Genomic DNA, 22,994 nt, shown 5'->3' on the forward strand with positions numbered 1-22,994 from the left:
TATACACGATGGTGTCCCGGCGCATTTCTGTCGCCCCGTGCGTGATTATTTGAACACTGTTTTCCCGGGCTAGTGGATCGGCCGTGGCGGTCCTATGTCATGGCCTGCCCGATCGCCGGATTTAAACCCTCTGGATTTCTATTTACGGGGGGATCTCAAAACTGTTTTTTTATGCTACTCCGGTACCTGATATCTAAACGTTGGAACAACGCGTCCAAGCCGCTTGTGACGCTTTGCGGGAAGAACCAGACACGTTTCGCGTGTGCGCTGGTCTGTGCGACGACGTCTGAATGCCTGTGTTCAGAGTGGTGTAAGTTATTTTGAGCATTTTCTTTGGTGTTGCCACAGGTAAGACTCTTGTAAGACTTCTGAAACCTTTAGTGTCATTCTTTGTGATACTTATTCATCACGGACACCAGTACGAGCTGTAGTGTATCATCCTTGAAAATACAGTGCATGTTTGCCTGTACGCATGCTTACTTTTGTCCATGTCTTCCATGCGTCAGTTGCCTACTCGACAGGGTCTACAGCGATTCTGGGTCCTGTAATGTCTGCGTACTCTGCTTGTTGCGGAACCGCTGCACCAACACCGATGTCCGGCGGTGTTCCCTTGAATTCGTACCCGACGCTGCAATGCGGAATCCCCACTTTTTCAGCTCTCACCCCACAGTCGAACAATGATTTTAACGAAATCGGTTTAAATGGTTTCGTAGTTTACGAGGTCCTGGAATTTAAAGCCTGCGTAATTTAAAGGTTAATCACGACTTTTGGCATCATTATATTACTACAAGTATCTGTCTTAAAATCATTGTTCATTGCAGAGTTAAACAGAGTCCTAGAACCTTTTACATTACAATCCAAAGTAATACCTATTGCTTTTGAAGTACAGGATGTCACCTTCATTACTCTACTTCTATTGGGGTGGGCGGATGGGTGGGCCTCCGCCCTCCCCTGCCCACCCTTACTGCCATCCCTGTATTCTAACAATATTTTCTTGAAGGTAGGGGTTAAAACTTGCGAACTCCCTCTTTGCGTAAGTCATTATGTTCGACTTTATCATGCATATTACGAGAACTTTCTTTGTTTTGGATTTCAATTTAGCGGCCCTTTCAGCACCAAAATTATATGAGACATGGACCTAGAACTTAACATGGGATCCGAATCATATAGCTCCCCACCAGGAGTAGAACCCAGATCTCCTCTGCCGGAAGCGAGCACGACAATTAGCCAGCACGAAATGTCCGAACAAAATTTGGGATACAATATATTCAAGGACAAAATCGAAAGACATTCTGATATAATTCTGACGGTGACAATTCTATTCTTTTTTCTTTTACTCTCTCTTTCTTTCATTCCTTTCTTTCTTTCTTTTTATTTTTTGCTTTCTATGCGTTACGATATTCTATGCATCTTTTATGAATAGTATACTTGTATGTATTAAGAGATAAAAGAGACTTCATCCAGTATTGACGAAACTTATCATGGAAGTATTGACCGTACAGAGAGAGGTGATATCAAGAAATAAGACTACCTGCAAAATCAGAAATATTAGATAAGAACAAGAGTTCCGCTTCTGTTGTGCAGACGAAAGACAAACAACATTATAAAATGTAGCTTACCTAAGACTATGTACAGAGACATACCATAAGCAAATATACATCTCTATTTATAGGCTTTTCCGTTTATTGAACTCTACCCACTTGTTAAAAAATCAAATGGTAACCAATGGATACAGATTAATATATTATCCATCAATAGCTTGTTGATTAACCTTTAGCTCGAAGCAAAGTCTTGAGCAGTTGGGACATGGAATGGAAATGAGCTCCGTCATTTTGGCGAGGGACATTTGACCATTCTTCATAAAAATACTGTTCATGTTCTCTATGGGGAAGCGGGTATTTGGAGACATCATGATCTACCTATAACTCGAACATATTCGATAGATTCATATCCGGGAACTGACTGATTCTAGGTAGTTTTTGGATGTTATTTTCTGTCTACCAAATTCGGGTCCTTTTGGCAGTATGGTAAGAGGTGCCATCTTCAACAAACAGACTTGTTGGTTTTGGAAGTAATCCAGTGGAAAATATCGGTTATGGACCCATCTGCAGAATATCAATATATTTAACACTGTTGAGTGTGTTAATATATTCTAACAACTCGGAAGGGTCCAGAGATCGAAATAGCTCTCCACACTATCAGTAAAAGCCCTCTATGTTCGATCGTTGAAGTGGTTGAAGTGGTCCAACTTTTGAAGAAATTGTTTCCGGACTCATGTGCGCCTGCTGGATGAAATTGGGAAAATATGGACTCAGCAGAGAAAATTATTTAGCTCCAAAAGTTAACATCGTGTCGCCCCATCTTTGGTGTTAATTATTTCCGCTTAACAATATTGGCTGTGGTAAACAAGGGTTTACGTCTTGCTACTTTTCCATAATAGTTTAGTTGCTGCAGATAGCTGACAGGTGTAATCTGGTTCACTTTCAGGTATTTTTCCACAGCCTTGCATTTGGGATTTTGTTTCACACCCTTTTAGTAGCTGTTAACTGGCGTTGCTTTGGGCCTGGTTGGCCAGAACGTGGGCTCACACTTGCTTTTTGATGTCTTATAAACTGGGAAATGACCAGATTGATGGCAGACAATGGAATTTGATGATTTCGGGAAATTTTGTCTTTATCTTGCGTTGAAGTCATGTTGTCTCACAATCCAACTATGTTCAAAATCACTCAACTTTTTGGTTTCGTTATGTCGCGGGATCATTATTTTTCTTGTGGGATCTTCACAATGTCCACACTTGAAATTACAAAAAAGTTACTTCCATGAATTATCTTGAAATAATTATATTTCAATATATTGCAATGTCTCTATTTATTTATGATATGTTCTGTATAATCATCATCATTATTGATAGCATCTTTCCATCATTCTGATAGGGGATGAATTACTCGCCGATAAAAGTTCGCATGTTTGGAGTCGAAGAACTCACACAAGCCAATTTTCATATTAAAAAATCCCAGCGGAGCTCTGTGATGCGTTAAATAGGTGGTAATTTGTAGAGGCCAGGTCAGCAAAGTAGGACAGGCGTTGTTAAACCTTCCAACATTTCTAATTTGTCACGGTAGCCACATGCAATTTAAAGATCACGTTGGATAATCCATTCTGCATTATTTCTTTCACAACCCACCACACATTAAGCAACACCTTCCTGAGACGAAGTTCTAGTTTGAAAGTCAATGGAGGCAGTTCAGCAACAGACACACAATCCGCGTTCCGGCCAATAATCCACTTCTCTTTGGTGTGACAATGTGTGGCATGAACTTGTCATTTTGGTATTGAGAATGCAAGGAAGCACAAGTTGAGACTTATCCCTCTCGTTGATCTTTACTTAGCTGATGATGTAACTCAGCCTTTAGGCAGCATTTCGACCATTGTCTTTTGTATCTGGAAGGTGACCGCTGATTTCAATAAATTGGCTTCGGGCTGTTCCTTATGACTTGAACAAGAATCTCTTCAGTAAACAATGCAAGACATCAAGGTCGTGGTTGACCTTGACAGCTTCTATCTGCGTCTCTCAAATTTCGAAATTTGCAGCAATACGTGACATTATCAACTGTCTTTGTCCGTGGACTTCCCGAGTATTTCTGGTGGTTGCAAATCTCACACTGTGTTTATCGAATCCAAGAAGTAACCAGTGTCCTATGCGTTTCTCATCCGTCTCCATTTCATCCACAAGCTTCTCTGTCCCCATTTGAGTTCCTTGTCAACACTTACTGCCTGTTGCTGCTGTAAGGTTGTCCCGATTGCATGAGCACTGTTTCTTGCACTGACAGTACCATTTATGAAATCGCTACTTCGCTAAATGATGATGTGACAGGTAGAAATTTTTACTCGTATCTAATAGCTGTCATCAGCAGCAATAATCTGTATCCAATGATCAGACAAACTATGGATCCCCGGTGAAATAACTCAGAGGAACGTCTAACAAAAAGGCATACAGTTAATGATTAATTAAAGCGTATGATTGTCTAACGAATGGAGCAACAAGTGATCAAATGGTGCAACTTCAGGAGAATATGAGAAATATATATGGTGGACGAATTATATAGGCACACAGACCACAAGCTTCTGTTGAGTCAGTGACGGATTTGGTTGTTGGAAACTGGGTTCATGTGGTCGCAATTAAATTGATATCGACCCGTGGAGTTTTGCAATAAACCCACTTCTTATTTCATGTCTGAACTCTTCCAGACACGGATACTTTCCCTGAAGAGGCAACAAAGAAATGTGACATTTTCTCCTAAGCGCAATCAACTCATATGGTTTAATACACTCATTGTATACCGTTTTCGAAGCTGGTGGATGGTCCGGCGAATATTTTGTGCACTGTAATTGAACGCTTCTTCCAATATGTTTGACCATTGTAGTCACTTAGAATATTATAGTCACTTAGAATATTATAGTCACTTAGAATACTCACCTAGAATACTTGGAAGATTATGATTGTATTTTCCAGACGAGGTTGTCTCTCAATTATTGTCTTGAGCGGATTCCTAAGGACGAAGGAAAACGTTCTTTTGATATTATGTGGTACACGACTGCCCTGCATAAGTGTGCACATTTAGTATCCCTACACATTTACTTTCTGTGGCTTTTTGTAACCAATTATTTACATTTCTTCCCCTCCCGCCTCCGTTGCTAACGTTCGTAGAGAGCATTACGCCTGCGAGGACTTATTTATTTCTTGCTTGTATTATAGTGGTATATTTGCTGATTCCAAAGTTAACACTTTTTTTTTTGTATGATACCTATTTACAAGTATCTCGTTGAATTTAGAAAATCCATTTATTAGATTATTATTTTATTCATTTCAGTCCTTAAAACTCCGAAGGAAATCCTTGTTCACGAATGAGGAGCAGGGAGGACATACATGCAGTCACAATAGACAATTGTAAGTATTTCTTCGTCACAAAAATTTTAAGTTTATTTAATTATAAGAGAAAATATTTCGTTTTCAAAAATTTTTTCTAATAATATGTTTTATTAGTTGAAGTTTATTCAACATGGTAGAACATGGTAGAAATTTAGTACATATAATTAAATATATATACAATATAAAAATGTAATATTAATACAAATTTGTTGATAGTCTCCGAATGTTTTAATGGTTTAAAATGTTGCTTGCTTTCGGTGCACAAGATTGTAAGTTAAAATTTTCTTTAGATTAGACGCTTTCGATACAAACAAGAGTAATGATTTCCATTCTAGTTTAGCCTAATAGTATGACCGCGTCCCTAATGGCTTTGCTGTCTCATAATTACCTTAATCACTATAAACCAATCAACCACAAGTTCAAAACGTATTTAACGTAAAGTTAGGACAAAGATACTTGGTACATTTTCTAAAATCAAGCGTCATAAATTATGATATACAACAATATTAATAAATATTTTAAAAAATATTTTTGATGAAGCACTATCCCGAATAATGATGTCACCTCAATATCTTTCCTTGTCATTAGAACTCATATTCATGATTCACCAACAGGTTACTCCTGCCAGCCTACCAGTGAGATTGAAGTCAAGCAGCACAAGAACTGGACGAATATACTATTGATATTCTTCAGATTGTGTTGGCATTATGCCATTCACCCAGGACAAATTACTGGATGTTAGTTGCGTAAAAAAAAAAAAAAAAAAAAAAGAGTAGGATCTATCGAACTATGGTCGAAGAAGATGTTGGTTACACAAAGGACCGGTTTTATCTAGGCGATTGCGGTAGCCGTTAGTTGATCGCCGAGGGTCCCTTTTCACTTGTAGGTTGAATCTGTAGATGTCACTGGCAATGGTGGGGACTCACTACGTTAAAGACAGTGTTACCGACCTACTCAGTGGAGTGTTATAACGTTCTGTATTGAAGTCACTCGTACTTAGATTTTCGATTCCAAGTTGGCACCCCTGTCACTCGTACACGACGTGGAATTCGACAACATGCAACGGGACTTTTTACTTTATTTTGCTGTCACGAATAACCTTCCGAAGTATGAGCAAAATTTTCTGTTTCATTCCAATTGTCAGGATTTGATTTCCGATTCCTAGTTGGCACCCTTGCAGGGGTGTAGCCAGCAGGTTTGTGTAGGGGGGGCGTCGTTTTTGAGAGAGAGCAGCTACAATGTACAAAGCAAAAAAAAAATGTGTTGCTGCTAGTGTTTTGGAGACCTGAAAGAAAGGAAAATTTTCGTTTCCTTCTGGAAGACTAAAAACACTATTTTATCTTCTCCTTCTTCTTCTTCTTCTTCTCCTCCTCCTCCTCCTCCTTCTTCTTCTTCTTCTTCTTCTTCTTCTTCTTCTTCTTCTTATTATTATTATTATTATTATTATTATTATTATTATTATTATTATTATTATTATTCATAAATTATATTCAAGATAGTTTTTATTATGCCCGGGACCAAACGCTATACTTTGTGCATAACTATAAAGGTAACCAACAAAGTTCTATCCCTTTTCGTGGAGGTTTGCGTTCAATTGGACTTCACACAGTGAGTTGAATGGGAGTGGGGATAAGGCGAACGTCAGTTGTTGGTGTGGGTATACCCAACATACTACCTGGTTGTGGCAATTCAGACACACCGTGAACTTGCATAAAGACAGAGGGAACATGGGAAATCCACAGAGCGTCATAAGAGCATATATGCTGAACGAGTTCAAATGGAGGTCAAACGCCGCTGTAGCGGGACAGAAGATATGCCAGGCCTTTGGTGAGAGTGTCGTGATGACGCGGACAATGCAGCGATGGTTTAACAAGTTTAAGGACGATGACGAAACACCCGAAAACACCACGTGCCAGAAGACCAACACATGTACAAAGAGGAGCTGGGACTACAATTCAGTGTGTAGAGAAACCATTCGGCAGCACATCCATCAACTTGTGAAGTACTACAAGTTGGGTCGATGGGTCTCTCCGGGCCAAAAGGCAACGCGGCAGTCGCCTGTGTTTATTTACTGTTTCGGAGCCATTTCTGGACAGGGCGTTGACATGTGATAAAAAGTGTGTCCTATACGAAGCTCCATGGCGCCGTCATCATTGGTTAGCATCTCATGAACCGATTTTAAAACAACCGAAACCATCACTGTACCAGAAGAAGGTCCTTCTGTGTGTTTGGGTCATCGTGCATCGGGAAATTGCTACCAGCTGGTCAGAGTATAGCAACTGTGTAGTGTCAGCAGTTGAGGTATGCTCTGCCTCAAACCTCTGGAGCCATCACTTCTGAATTGCAAATGGGTCCTCGTTTACGGGACAACGCTAAGTCCCACGTGGCTAGGATGAGTCAGGACACCATTTTCCGCCTTGGATGGGAAACAATATTGCAACCACTATATTCCCCGGGTATTGCATCGTCCGATTATCACCTGTTCCTTTCGTTGGACAATCACCTTAGAGAACGCCAGTTCAAATCCCTTGTAAAAATCCCAAATTCACCTGATACTTTCTTCGTTTCACGGCCCACCAAGTTCTACCGCGATGGATTACATGGCCTTCCAGAACGTTTTCAGAAGGTCGTCGATGCTGATGGGGACTATTTTTAATCTTCCAGGTTAGGTGACATATCGATGTTCGAAGGTGGTGGGTGAAAAAGCAACAAAACTTTTCTTGGTTACCTTTATATGTAAATTTAAGATCTTGTATACAGAGCCTATCTACACAAGATTGATTTTCTTTGAAATTTCACTTAATTTCTTTATGGTTTCCTGACAAAAAAATTTATTTATTATTCATGAGTAAAAAAAAAAAAAAAATTATTCTATTACACTGAGTAGAAATAAAAGAGAGAGCGAATGAAATCCAAATTGAATAAAAGCATTGCTTCTCACCAAATTTTCCATCCTCTATGTCTTTTAAAACACTTGTTAAAGCATATAAAATATACTGTACTTACAAATCAATTTAGTACCTTTGTTTTATGGCTGTATTTGTAGTACCTTGTTAAAACGTTTGTCTTCAAACTGTCAAATATAAATCGCAGTAAATTGTGTAATCTGCTGTCACAAAAAAGTATCCTATTTTTCGATTTGGTGTAAGGAAGAGATGCTATACTATTTTTCGATCGGTATGGAAAAACAATATTTCTCCATACTATTTTACCATAAATTATTAATTGTCAATAAACTTTGTTACTTTTAAATGAATGAAGCGAGATAATTTTACTATGATGTTTTAAAACCTGGTCATTTGGGGGGGAGGGAGCAGGAAACCATTTGTGGGGACCTGGCCCCGATGGGTCCCTCATTGGCTACACCCGTGCACCCTTGTCACTCGTACACTGAAAAAAAAAGTTGTCAAACATCACTGTAGAATCATTTATCCTTCATTTTGTAAGTTGATACACATTTCCTTAGATTAAATTACAAAATTTGCTGGATTTTTTTTTACAAATTTACAGTAATAAGAAAATATGATATTTTTATTGATAAAATTGTAATTTTACATCATTTCATATTAGTAATTTTACTTTATAAGTGTAAATTGATTTACATAGAGGAGTGCCAAACAGATTGCCACCGTTTTTTTTTTTTTTTTAAATTTACTTATGAAATTTTTACAGTGTACAAAACGCAGAATTCGAGAACATGTAAGGGGACTCTTTGTCTTCTTTTGATGTCACGAATCACGTCCCGGGATTTGTGCACATCTTTCAAGTTCACCCTGAATTTACTTGAAAATTTTGATGATATTCTATGATACTTCAGCTAATTTTCCATAGAATAGTCATTATTTAGATAACAAAGAACAATTTTTGGGACACGAATCTGTAGCTTCGTGATCGTGATCTCATTGTTCCAAACATTAAAAAAAAAAAAAAAAAAAAAAGCAACTTCTAGCATATGAAGGTTATAGGAAAAACCCAACCCAAAGTCCATTTTACAAAAGTTTTAAAAAGTGAAGTTTACATATAACATACTTATTAACATTAAAATTAATGACAACTTACAACGTACATCACTCAAGTGTCCGGCTCCAATTTCAATATTTTTTTCTGATAGAGGGCATGTATACATTATTTGTGAAAACAGAAATTTTTGCAATTTTGCATTTTTCTTAATTTTTTAAGAGTTGTGATGTGTTTATTAGGGATTACTGCAGAAGTTCCTTACTACCCTTTGTAAACGGAGGGTTAATGAGAGAAAGTGAGGAACAACCATGCGGATACTTATAAGGCCTAGGGGGAAGTCGTATGGTAGGTATGATCTTGACGGCAGCCATCTTGAAATCCGCAATTTTCAATTAAGGTCAAGTTTTTTAAAATGGAAATGGGTAATATGATACATAATTTCCCGCTAGAATTTAATCAGGAAAACAATGGTGAAGTTAGTTTTAAGATGTGCATATTACCGGAAAAGTTACAGGCATATTAATAGTTTATACTTACTATGTACCTAAGTCCCTTACCTCCGCTTCTAACCCGTGTATTAATGATAATAAGTGGATAAAAGCTTTGGTAATACATATTAGGCTTAGAGGGAAATGGTACGGTAAGGTTACCTTGACTGCAACCATCTTAAAGTCCGCCATTTTGAATGAAAGCAAAGTTTTGAAAAATGAGAAACAGCATGTGACACCTCATTTTAATAGCAACTTTCCCAAAAATCCAATGGTATGCTCATTTTTGTTCTATAGTTAACCAGTATGAATTTAAGACTGTTTCCAATGTGCAGCAAACGTCCATTATTCGATCTTTCAATTTCGAAACACTCCTAATTTTCACATGTTTTAAGATTCCAACTGGCACTTTGCAATTGTTGCCATGACTCATGTTTTCTAAATTTATTACATTTTTTAAGAGTTGCGAGGAAAGTTTGTTATTAGAATAAGTTGTCTCATGCTATGTTTCTCATTTTTCAAAACTTTACTTTCATTCAAAATGGCGGATTTCAAGATGGGTGCCATCAAGGTTAACCTTACCATACCACTTCCCTCCAGGCCTAATATGTATTACCGAAGTTTTTATCCACTTATTATCATTAATACGCGGGTTAGACGCGGATGTAAGGGACTTACGCACGTACTAAGTATAGCCTATTAAAAAAAAAAAAAAGAAAAAAAGAAAAGAAAATAGAAAACATGCACCATGGCAAAAATTTCTGTCATCACAAATAATGCATACATGCCCTCTATCAGAAACAAAAATTTCATTGAAATCGGAGAAGGACATTTGGATGATGTCCCTTGTGAGTAGAAAGTTATTTCTCTACTTGCTTTCCTTTAACTCACAATGATTGGGGAACAGTGTGCCAACTTGCAACCGTAATTTAATTCATTTTCCGACGTTATTCAATAATGAAATATTGCACAGCGACAAAAGTCATGTTTATATGAAATGTAAAATGTTTGATGTATAACTCCTCATAGACCATTGAACCGATTTTGATTATTTTTGTTACATGAGCTGGCATATATCCTAACTTAGGTTTTGTTATATTACCTTTCCCGAAGGGCGCATCTAAAGGAGCAGAGGCGGTTCAAAACTTTATACTCAATTTAGCATCGGAGCTCCTCCGTGGCTAAGCGGTTAGCGTACGCGCCTTTGGCGTGGGAGACCCGGGTTCGATTCCCGGCGGGAGCTCATGTGGTTCGGATTCCACGTTAATCAGTAGGTCCACGTCTCATATAGTCTCGCTGCTGAAAGGGACGCTATACTAAAATCAACTCAACTCAATTTAGCATCGCACGAGCTCTTTAAATTACAAAGGTAACTTTTTAGTACATGAGTAGATCATGGTGTAATTTATGTTTTGTTACATTACCGGCATGGAAGTGACGGGTGGAGTGGAAAGAATGAGAGTGACATCAATGACGATTGATATTAGTGTCAAATCCATACTCCTTGGGTTGCTGAGATTGTATAGTGATGCTCTCGATGGCATTTACGTCCACATTGATCCAATCGGCTTGGAGAGGTGAGAGATAGGAATGACAAATAAAAATAATCCAAAACAACCGATATTAGTGTGTAATCCATAGATTTCGGGGCAGTTGAGTTGAATAGTGACACTCCAAATATCAAATTCATCTTTTGCCTTTGAAGGATGGGAAAGGGAAGGGGTGAGATGTAAAAATAACCGAGAACGACCGATGTTAATGCCTAATCCATAAATTCTCGGGATTGCTGAGATGAATAGTAACATCTCCAATGTCGTTTAACTTCAAGTTACATTTCTACAGGGACGAGAAGATTTATGGGTGGGGATGAGAAAGGATGATTACTTTTTTTTTTTTTTTTTTTTTTTTTTTTTTTTTTTTTTTACCAGTACAGTTTCATTGAAATACGTATCCAAAGAGAGGAAGAGATTCAAATTCTTTTTATAAACTTATCCTTCCAGAGTGAAGAAGGGACATTTCAGTTAGTATTTACGTTTTACATGCCTTTCTTTAACTCACAACGGTGGCAGATTTCCTGTTGCAATGTTAATTTAAATCATTTCTCGACAACAGAAGTTACTGTATATTGCAGTAGAATATTCTATCGTTACTCTCATATTGATACGCTCTTGTAACTTTTACACTAATAGACAAAAGATGTTGAATTTTTCTTCTAAGCAAACATTGGCAGGGGTATCATTTAGCGTACTTTAGGGTATCACCAAGTTAACAGTGTTGCCATCTTAACATAAAATTGTATTTTTTCAAATGAAACTACGTCAGATTATTACATATTTAAAATCGATACGTGTATTAAAGGAAAACTTACAATATAAAATGTGTAATTCAATGTTGCAAACTAACAACGCTACAATATTACAATCATTCAAATGTTGGTACCCTCTGTAGCAGTAATAAAGTAAGTTAAAAGGACGGAACAATGCACATCGAAAATATTTTATTGTTCAAAACTATGGTCATAATATAACTGATTTCAAATGAATATAAAGAAAAATACAAGGGATAGAAAATTCGAGTTTTCTAAACCCTTTATCTCGACAAACTACTTACATAATACCTCATCCAACTACATAAATGGCTTTCAATAGATATGGAGATCTTAATGCCGTTTACAGGAAATCGATATCTCAAACTGTTTTGGAGATATGATAAATACTTGTAAAGTTTGCAACACTGGCACAATTATGTAATTTCGAGAACTTGTTGTAATTACACCTACCAGCAAGGATTGTTGTAATGTTATAGAAGCAAAGTAAATCAACTTTTTAAAGTTCCAGCTAATACGCCATTTTAATCAATATATCTATCAAATTTAACTATTCTCTTTTTTCATATCACCGGAATAGTTTGATATATCAAATTGCTGTAAACAACTTTATGATCCTTATGCATATTGAAAACAATTTACGGAATTTGACTTGGTACTTATGTAAACATTTACGAAATAGGTTCTACGAAGCAGACCCGTATCCAGGGAGTCTAGTGGAGCCGAGCTTCCCTAAATTTTCGCTGGCCCCCCTAAAATTTTCACGGTAGGCTTGCAAATGAACTATAATATGGTCATGAACTGTAATATGGTTGGATCGCCCCCCCTACCATCATTTTTGGGCTGGCTACCGACAGTGTTGCCACGAGACGAGACATTTCTCGTGTGTCGTCTCGTCTCGTCTCGTAAACGCGACGAGACACGAGACGGGACAGAACCCTCTTAGACGAGACACGAGACGAGACAGACTACTTGTCCCGTCTCGAAAACGAGACGACACACGAGACGAGACGGGACGTCTCGTGAAATGTCTCGTCTCGTCTCGTGTCTCGAAAATGAAAACGCTGGCGGGAATGGCCAAGATTGAAATTGCCAGTGGTCATATAGATTGCAAAAGGAAAATCCCCTTTGTGAGAAAACATGTTGAAAAAAGCCTTCATAGAAAAGTGTCCTCTGTCTATTGAATGAAACAATCGTGATACATGAGCTTCCAGGAATATCATCCTTAATGTCTTGTCCCCAATTCCCCTTGCTGTAAACTGAGGAATTCTCATTTTTTTTATTTCTGGCTGGAATGATGACAAACAAAATCAAAGACAGGGAAGATTTTTACAAGGTCAAGAAACCGAACTACCACCACCATCTATTCAATTTGAAAACTGGGTAAGGTCTACACTTGTCTTTATTCTCTGGTGGCGGTATTCTTTTTGCTATATGAACCGAAAACGGCAATTGAAGTATGTCATCTTGCAACTAAAATTTTGTCTTCTCTCTCTCTCTCTCTCTCTCTCTCTCCCTCTCTCTCTCTCTCTCACACACACATAAAAACACACTTTTACCATTTTACGAATCGCTCGCTTATTATACAGCAGTCATGTTGTAAAATTCACCTCTTCGTTTGGAAGGCGGGCGGACGACAAAAGAAGCAAAGATATTATTGACGAACCTTCAAATTGTTTGCTTTTAGCAAATTTATGATACTAATAATAACTTTTTAGGTAAAGAAGTTTTACAGGGGGACCTTCGTTTTGTTACGCGGAAATGTTTGATCTGACCAGAGTGCGAAATTGCCCTCTGCTTCGAGAGGAGGAGAATACTTCCCTTTCCTAGTGAATAATATTCATTAGGACCTGAATTATCTTCAGAAATTGTTTCTTACAGGCGCACTAAACCTCTCGAACTTGATAAGTGTAAAGAACATTTGGTATAATATTCATGGAACTCCGTTGAAAGCAGAAAATATCATGAGAATGATCAAAATTCGAACATTGAAGAATATAATTAACAGAAAAGAAATAGGATACCCAAACCATATTTTTAAACCTGCTATAAAATGTATATCCTATATTTTTACTAATTCCTTACTCCCATGAAAGTATCCTGGGAGGATATTCTCTCCATTTTTTTTCAGACTGAAATCCTTTTATCCCGTACGATTCCCCCCCCCCTCACACAGTACGAAAAAACAAATGTTGTTAAAATCCATACACATGACCCTTCCGGGACTCAACCCGGGGTATTCAAGCCGATGGTCTATCGCCGCAGACCGCTCGGCTTGGTATGAAGATGTACGTTGTATGATTGCGAATAGATCCCGACAATATAAGGAACTTTAATCCAAAATGGCCACCCAAAAATCAACTTTTTTTTTTAGCCACTAGCTAATCTGGGTGTACTGTCATGAGTTTGTTACACAAACGGGGCAAGCACCACATATTAGCACACACCCCGCGGTTATGGGAACAGATTTGAACCATTGAGATGAAGACTGGCCCCAAGCATTCTTTCGTGCGATGTGTCGTTCAGCTCCCATTACTATGGCACTTTAAGTAGAGCTTAGTGTGCAGTAACATATAAAATTTCAATCAAATACTTTCCATTACTCAATAAAATTATTTGGTTCCGAGCTTTTTTTTTAAAAAAAAAATGCAACAAATCTATATATGCTAAAATGGAAAGTAGTTTTTGGATTGTTATGGGTTAACACTGTGAAACCTAAAGGCTGGAATATATGAAATCAAAGTGTACACACATATCTATATCTTTCCATCTCTCTCTCTTTCTCTCTGTATATATATATATATATATATATATATATATATATATATATACAGACACTATAAAGCAAGTGGGCTGATAGTATACGATAGTGTCGGGGATGATGACACCTTTACATCGAACTTTGGTTGTCGTGTAAACATTATTTAACATTAGTGTCTTCATCTTCGAATATGAGCAATTTACTGTATATTCGTGTATTGAAACTGGTGAAACAAATTTCAATGTTTTAGAATGAAAAAAAAAAAAAGCCAGGGTCGAGAAGCCTCAGACAACTAACAGCAGAGATATATTATCTTGTGAGCTTATTTGAATTTATTTTTAAGAACTTTAGGCAAATTTGGCCGAATGGATGATGATGGGAAAATTAGTGGAATGAAGAATGTGGTAGGATACTAGACAACTTAGAGAAAACACACACATTCGAAAATGAAATGAAATGAAATCTTTGAGTTTTACGTCCCACGGTTATGCCGGTTAGGCTAAAGGAGACAGTGATGATGAGTAATGAATGAAATAGTGGAATGAAGAAAGTGGGAGGAAACGGGAGAACCCCGAGAAAACCCACGCACACGGTGTTTGTCCACCACAAAGTTCACTTGGCGGGGCTGGGATCGAACCCGAGACCACAAGCACCAGAGGTGAACGCTCTACCACTGAGCCACCGCGGTCCGCACACACATTCAATGTTTGTCCACCACAAAGCTCACATGGCACTAACCGAGATCGAACCGACTATCACATACACCACAGGTGAAGGCTTCACGGTGTAGCTACCGTGACATTTCTTGTCTTGTGTGTTCTGGGTAATACTTGTAACTTACAAGGGAAGAGAGGGAGATTATATATCGAAGTGGAAGATGGTTTATATACCAATCGAAAGCACTAATGAAGCCTATTACAAAACTGTATTAAAAATTTTCTGAATGCATATACTATGCGAGTTATATGGATATATAGAGTGTCCAGATAATCCGTTACCACCCCTTGAAATCGCAAACGATAAGACAGATGCCAAAACTCGAAAACATGTGTTTGATCATTTTAAAAGTACAACGTATCAAAGCAAAAATTATTGTCACAAGGCCACCCGCAGTGTACTGGGCGGGGTCCAACTCAAAAATTACAAAAGGTAAGGGGGTCAAGTAGCATATCGTTCGAAACTTCTTGGGAAATGAAAGAAGACAGAACAAGTTTCAATACTCTAGAATTACCTTGTGCAAAATGGCGGCCGGTCAAACTGTCAGCAAAAACGTCATTGTAAAGTCGATGGCCACCCCCAAAAAAATCCTGAAACGGTGAGGCAGATGTCAAAATAGGAAAACATGTGTGTCATCATTTCAAAAGTACAATGATTGGAAGTAAAAATATTTGTCTCTGGGTCCTCCACAATGTCCCAGGCCATGTTCAAATTGTTCAAATGGCAAGGGAGGTCAAGTAGCACATCGTTTAAAGCTGTTATTAAATGAAGGCAGAAAGAACAAGTATGGACGCTCTACGATAATACTGTGCAAACATCTTGCATTTTAGTTGTTCTTTCTGTAACCGGGTTTTAGTTTATTTTCACTTTAATTCTTGTACTCAACGGAAAGAAAGGAAATGCCCCTACTGCACTGTTAAAAATACCTTCTTAAATTTGAGAAACCGTTTCTTATCTGTGCACCGAGAATATGTTTTCTTAGAAACAAGAGTTTGAAACTCTCATTAATGAGAAATGAAGAAAAGTTAACGAGGTTGTATAAAGCGAAACGAGTAAATATATTGTTACTTTCCTTATGAATGAGAATTGACAAATCTCATTTCTAAGAAAATATTATCTCGGTGCACAGATAAGAAACAATTTCTCAAATTTAAGAAATTATTTTCAACAGTGTGTGAGATTCTGCTCTTTGAGCCCAATAATATCTAAATAAAGAAAAAAAATAATAAAATAAAAGCAAATTTAGACATAAAGAAAAGAAACGACAACATTTGACATCTTTGAGTATAGAACTGACTAGTTAACATATAATGTACTTCCACGAACATAAATAAGTAGAGGTTGGAGCCATCAGAAGTAAAGACTCTTACCTCTACTTATTTATGTTTATGACTGCACAACAGTGGTACTTATGCTCGTTATCTGGTTTATCAATTATAAAATGATTCAAACGAAAGAATTCCTTGCACCAGGAAGAGTAAATACGTACAAATGTCTCAGAATGGAAACAAGTGCCGATTGCAAAATGGAAAGTGAACGTGCTCAGAAAATCGAAATGAAGATGTACATTTTGACCGGCCGCCATTTTACACAGGGTAATTTTAGAGGATCGAGACTTGTTTCGTGTTCTTTTGTTTCTCAACAGCTTTATTTGACCATATTTGCCATTTGAAAATTTTGAGTAGGACCCCGTCTGGAACCTTGTGGAGAACCCTGGGACAAACATTTTTACTTTCAATCATTGTACTTTTGAAAAGATGACACACATCTTTTTTTTTCTTTTTTGACATCTGTCTTACCGTTTCAGTTTTTTTTTCTTTCTTTGGAGGGTGGCCATAGACTTTACAATGACGTTCTTGCTGACAGTTTGACCGGCCGCCATTTTGCACAGGGTAACTTTAGAGAGTTGGGACTTGTTCTGTCTTCTTTCATTTCCTAAGAAGTTTCGAACGATATACTACTTGACCCCCTTACCTTTTGTAATTTTTGAGTTGGACCCCGCCTGGGGCTCTGCGGGTGCCCTGGGACAACAATGTTTGCTTTGATACATTGTACTTTTATAATGATCAAAACGTGTTTTCCAGTTTTAGCATCTGTCTCATCGTTTGCGATTTCAAGGGGTGGAAATGGATTTTCTGGACACCCTGTATATTCATATAACTCGCACAGTATATGCATTCGGAAAATTTTTATTACAGTTTCGTAATAGGCGTCAGTAGTGCTTTCGATTGGTATATAAATCATCTTCCACTTCGATATATAATCTCCCTCTCTTCCCTTGTTAGTTGTATCTTGATTAGCATGGTGCAGCCTGCTAAATTTTACTTTCGTTCCCATGGTATGCTGCTATATTTTTACGTGACAAGACGAGACAAAACGAGACAAACGAGACGAGACGAGACGGGACAGAACCTCTCGAGACGAGACACGAGACGGCCAAGCAAATTTTTTCGAGACGGGACATGCTTTGCACGAGACGAGACGAGACATCCTGAAGTCTCGTCTCGTCTCGTGGCAACACTGGCTACCGACCTGCTACGAAGTAAGTCAAGATCGTAGTTCCCAGTAACTTTCTCCATACTTATTCGAAATACGTCTTCGATGACTGTAGTATTCGAAACTAATTTAAACGCGTATTTCCCCGTCCGTGTTACCTGCGTTTTTTACTCTTGTAGAACTCTTCAAAATCTGATTTTTTAAATATATATGTGAGATGCAGTAGCGTACTTAATTTGCAACACTGCATAATTAATGTACTATTGTAAGTTTGCGTTTTACTTGTAGATTTCAAATATGCAATAACCTGATGTAGTTCCGTTTGAAAAAATACTGCTTCATGTTGGGTTGGCAACACTGTTAACATTGTGGTGTTACAGAGTATGTCAAACAATGTCCCCTCTTGATATCTGCTTGGTATCAAAGTTTAGCGTTTTTTTATATTTATTAGTTTAAAAGTTACAAGAGTGTACATGTAACTTTCTTGTATTATGTTTACAAGAGAGCGAGAGTTAAAGAGAGAGTTCCTTCTTATCTTTATTTATTTATTTATTTATTTATTTATTTATTTATTTATTTTTAATGCTCTCTCGAGAAGTTAAAACAGTGAATTGAGGATTTGGTGTCATGCTTGCGAGAGGTCTGGTTAGAGATGGTACCGGTGAAGTTAATTACCTTCAAAAGTTTTGGAGGAGTCTGCTGACGTTAAGCCCAGATGTTCTCGGCTGTAGTTAAGAGTTTCTTGGACCGACAGAAGCAGAATTATCAGTGGGATTGTCGTGCTCGTCAGTGACGGCGCCAGGAACGCTTGATGGGGTGGGCGGAAAGAGGCGGACCTAGTTGCTGGGTGGGCGGACAACGAAAATGAGAACTGGGCAATGTAGACATTTTTTGACAATAATTAAATTTCAATTTTTATACTCTTTAGTTAGCTAAGGCTCAGACCGAAATAGGGGAGAAACAAGGATGTGGAACACAGCTGTGTTGGCCTTATAGAAGGTGCCATTCCAGCATTCACCTGGTAAGACTGAAGAAATGCAGGACTTAGGATGGGCTGCGGGAGTTCGTGGCAATATGCTGGACCTACCGAATTCCGCGTGGCACACACACTACCTCTACTTTCAGCTTTTTAAATAATAATAATGGTGTGTTCTGTGTAGTCGAAGAAGTTCAAGACTGCTTTAACTCCTCTCCCTCCAAGAATGCACATTAATGCATAGAAATAAAAGAAGGTTTAAACAACGCAGACTAACAGATAATACTCTACTTTTCGTTAATAACATAAAATACACAATAAGTAGGTAAAGTAAAACAAGGATAAACTAGGCTGCTGCAAACATTTTTATCTTTAAAGTATTTATTACAAGAAAGCCAGAGACAAAACATATAAATGAGTAACTTCAGAAGCAATGCTGTCGTCTTCGCTCTCTCCAACATCTAGTTCATTTTCACTTTCCTCGAAATCGAACACTTCAAATTACGAATCCTGGTTGTCACATGTATTTGTATTTTTTTGTCTTTTTCCCCATTGAAGAAGAAGGATTATCTCTAACATCAACGGATTGAAAATCGCTCTTCTTTGAACACGAGAAAGACACCGAGCCTGAGAAGAAATCGCTAAATTTTTTCGACATATTAGCTGAACTAGCACCGACCGCCAAGACTTCTGAACGCAACAGAGATCAACTCAACAATGCTATAATAAGGGTTTTTACAAATCTGTTTAATGCCACACGGGTAAGACATGTGGTACATTGCTGTAAACAATTGCAAGTTGGAACCCTATCGCGCCAACACAAAGCAAGGGCGCCGATTTCTCTGTAAATTTGAAGGGGGGGGGGGGCATTCAGATGCAGAAGGCATGCATGAGGATTTTAAGACAAATTGAATTCAAATTATGCCAAATATTGTATATTCATAAATAAAATGCAGGAGCGCACATGGGCTTTGGGGGAGCCCGGACCCCCTTGGGCCCCCAGGATCGGCACCCTTGACACAAAGCACTACTCTCCTCCCTCTCTTTCTCAAAATGAGACAATAGATAATACTGGCCAGCTCTGTCCATTATTTAGTTGGCTTTTTAGAAAGCACTTTTTTTTTCAGTGCAGCACATAAAAACACTGGCGTTTCAATAGCACGATTGTGCGTGTGTGTTAAACTTCAATTCATTAATCACGACTTTTGGCATCATTATATTACTACAGGTATCAGTCTTAAAATCATTGTCCATTGCAGAGTTAAACAGAGTCATAGAACCTATTACATTACAATCAAAAGTAATACCTATTGCTTGTGAAGTACAGGATATCACCTTCAGTGCCGGATTTGCGTATAAGCTAAACAAGCTATAGCTCTCTTGGGGGCCCCAAAAATTTTAAAGAAAAAGTGGCTGTAATGTCATTTCCAAATAAAAAGAAAAAGCAAGTAAGATAAAACGCACATACAACAACGGTGTTCTCAGGGGTGGACTGGCTATGTAAAAAGGGCGCGGTCACATACTCTGGGAGGGCGCCGTCCATCTGAGGCTTTCGCTTGTATGGAATACTCCCTCCTAATAAAAGAAAGTGCCGGGGGCTTCCCTCGGAAAATTAGTACACAAAAAACAACAAAAGATTATGTAGCTATTGCAGTTAATCATGATAGAATTATACAAATTCAATATTTTCATAAACAAACAAAGAGACTTTGAGTACTAAATACGAGGCGTGTTTTTAAGTAAGGTCCGTTTTGTTGTAGATACTAGTAGTTCGCGCACATACCGCAACTAGCGTGTGCGTCGTGTACCGGCATGCCTCGGGAACAACTGTGCTCAGTTTCAACTCTGTAGCTGACCTGTACGGTTGTGTTCTGTGCTTTCACAATGTTTAAGACTATCAAGTCGCCTGCCACGTGTGAGGTTCGCTCAGTGATACGGTTTTTGTCAGCAAGTAACCTGTCTGGTGCAGAAATTTATCGACAGATTTGCGAAGTGTACGGTGATACTGTTATGAGTGCAAGCAAAGTGCGTAAGTGGGTACGAGAATTCAAAAATTGCCGTGACAACGTCCATGATGAGGACCGCTCCGGTCGCCCTTCTTCGATTACAGACGATTTGGTGGCTTCAGTTGAAGCGAGAGTTCGTGAGAACAGGCGCTTCACAATAACAGGTCTCTCAAACGAATTTCCTGACGTGTCGAGATCAGTGCTTTACAAAATTGTTTCTGAACACCTAAAGTTTAGGAAACTGTGCTCCCGTTGGGTCCCGAAACTCCTAAAGAGGACCACAAAAACCAAAGATTTGAGTGTGCCATAAAGTTCTTGACTCGTTATCATGAAGAAGGTGACGGCTTCTTGAGTCAGATCGTAACTGGAGACGAAACATGGGTTTCGCATATCACGCCCGAATCGAAGCAACAGAGCATGGAATGGAGACACACACACTCGCCTGTAAAGGTAAAGGCCAAACAGACTCTGTCCCAGCGCAAAATCATGGCGTCGGTGTTTTGGAATAGGCATGGTGTTTTGTTGGTCGACTTCATGCAACAAGGAACCATTATCAATGCAGAAGCATACTGCCAAACACTGTGAAAGCTAAGCAGAGCGATTCAAAACAAACGACGCGGCATGCTGACAAAGGGAATTGTTCTTCTCCATGACAATGCAAGACCTCACACTGCAGGTCAGACCCGCGATTTGTTGGACAGTTAGACCACCCACCCTACAGTCCTGATTTTGCGCCGAGCGATTACCATCTGTTCCTCCACCTCAAACAACACCTCAGTGGCAACCGTTACAATGATGACGACGATGTGAAAACGGCAGTGAACTCTTGGTTATCAGAGCAGGCGGCAAGTTTTTATGAAGAGGATATTTTGAAGTTGGTTGAGAGGTATGATAAGTGTTTGAACATTCTTGGCAACTATGTCGAAAAATAGAGTAAAGTATGTACTTGCTGAAAATACATTTACTTTTTTGAAATAACCTTTCGTTGTGTACTTATGTTCAAACGGCCTTACTTAAAAAACACGCCTGGTATATTAGGCCTATATAAATCTGCATACTTTAACTGAGACTACAAAAATCACACCAGTTGTTTAAATTCTTCGGCTACATTTGTTAACAGCCTAATTATAACTGAAGATTTGAGTTAAGTTTGGGGATTATGCTATTTTTCATACTTCTGTCCTTTTAAAGCTATGTTCATCATAACATTAACTTATTTTTCATCTATTTTTAAAACCGTTGATAAAAAGTATACATGAAACATTTACTACAAATTAACAAAAGTATATTTAGAATTATATACCTACCTAGCGAAAAAAGAAATTCAAAAACGAAACTGAAAAATGAAAGTAAAGTCACTGCTTCATGCTTGAAGGAGCCTTCGCATCTCCTTACTTTTATCACAGTTTGTCAATAATAATATTGTTGTCTTTTTTGGTTAGAATGTATCTTTCTGAGTTCATCAAGAACAATGATTCCAGATGTTCATCTGTAAGTCTTGAACGGAGTCTTGTTTTTATGTAACGCCACTAGCGCCTCTAACGGCGGGAGTGGGAGGGAGAGACATGTAAAAATGATCCAAAATGACCGAGATTAGAGTCAAATCAATATCTTTCGAAGTCGCTGAGATCATTAATGGTACCACTAAAGCCTAAAAGAGAAAGGGCAAGGCCGTAGGCCGAGTAAAGACGGGATCTGGGGGCGGAGCAGTGGGGGTGAGAGGGTTGATATATAAAAATCATCCAAAATGACCGATATTAGAGTCAAATCTATAAATTTCAGGGTCCCTAAGATCATTATAATGACATTCCCAAAGCCATAAACAGAAAGAGCGAGGCCGCAGGCCAAGCAAATACTGGGATTTGGGGCGGAGCGTGGGGTTGGTAAGGGTGATATATAAAAATCGTCCAAAATGACCGATATTAGAGTCAAATCTATATATTTAGGGGTAAATCTAATATCATTAATAGCATTCCCACGCCGAAAACAGAAAGAGCGAGGCCGCAGGCCGAGCAAATACCGGAGTCTGGGGTGGAGCCCTAGCTGGCCAAAGGCTAGCGAATTTATAAAATAATTATGTAGCTTTTTTTTTTTTTTTTTTTTTAATGTGTTCAGATAGGAAACTGTGCGCCTTCCCGAGACTAAGACGGGTCTTAGCCTCTCCCGAGGAGGGCGCAAAGGCACTGATGTGAGGAGGGCGCAGCGGCCATCGGGCCGGTACTTGATTATGGCCAGTCCACCCCTGGGTGTTCTGTACTGTTATGTATTAAGCTCTCATGAAGCAAGTAATAGGGCCCTGTTTTCCAACCCGCCTGTAATGGGATTTCTGTTGCC

General features: G+C 38.5%; 1 long non-coding RNA gene across 1 annotated transcript in view; it reads left to right on the forward strand.

Moving 5' to 3' along the window:
* Positions 1-22,994, forward strand: part of LOC145693471 (uncharacterized) — a 62,565-nt gene that overhangs the window by 14,649 nt on the left and 24,922 nt on the right. The window contains exon 2 of the long non-coding RNA XR_014132789.1: positions 4,872-4,948. This is a non-coding gene — a long non-coding RNA (uncharacterized LOC145693471). The remainder of the gene's footprint in view (positions 1-4,871; positions 4,949-22,994) is intronic.

Source organism: Thermobia domestica, chromosome 8 (genome assembly GCF_964235325.1).
Source record: "Thermobia domestica chromosome 8, izTheDome1.hap1.1, whole genome shotgun sequence".
Taxonomy (NCBI): Eukaryota; Metazoa; Arthropoda; class Insecta; order Zygentoma; family Lepismatidae; genus Thermobia; species Thermobia domestica.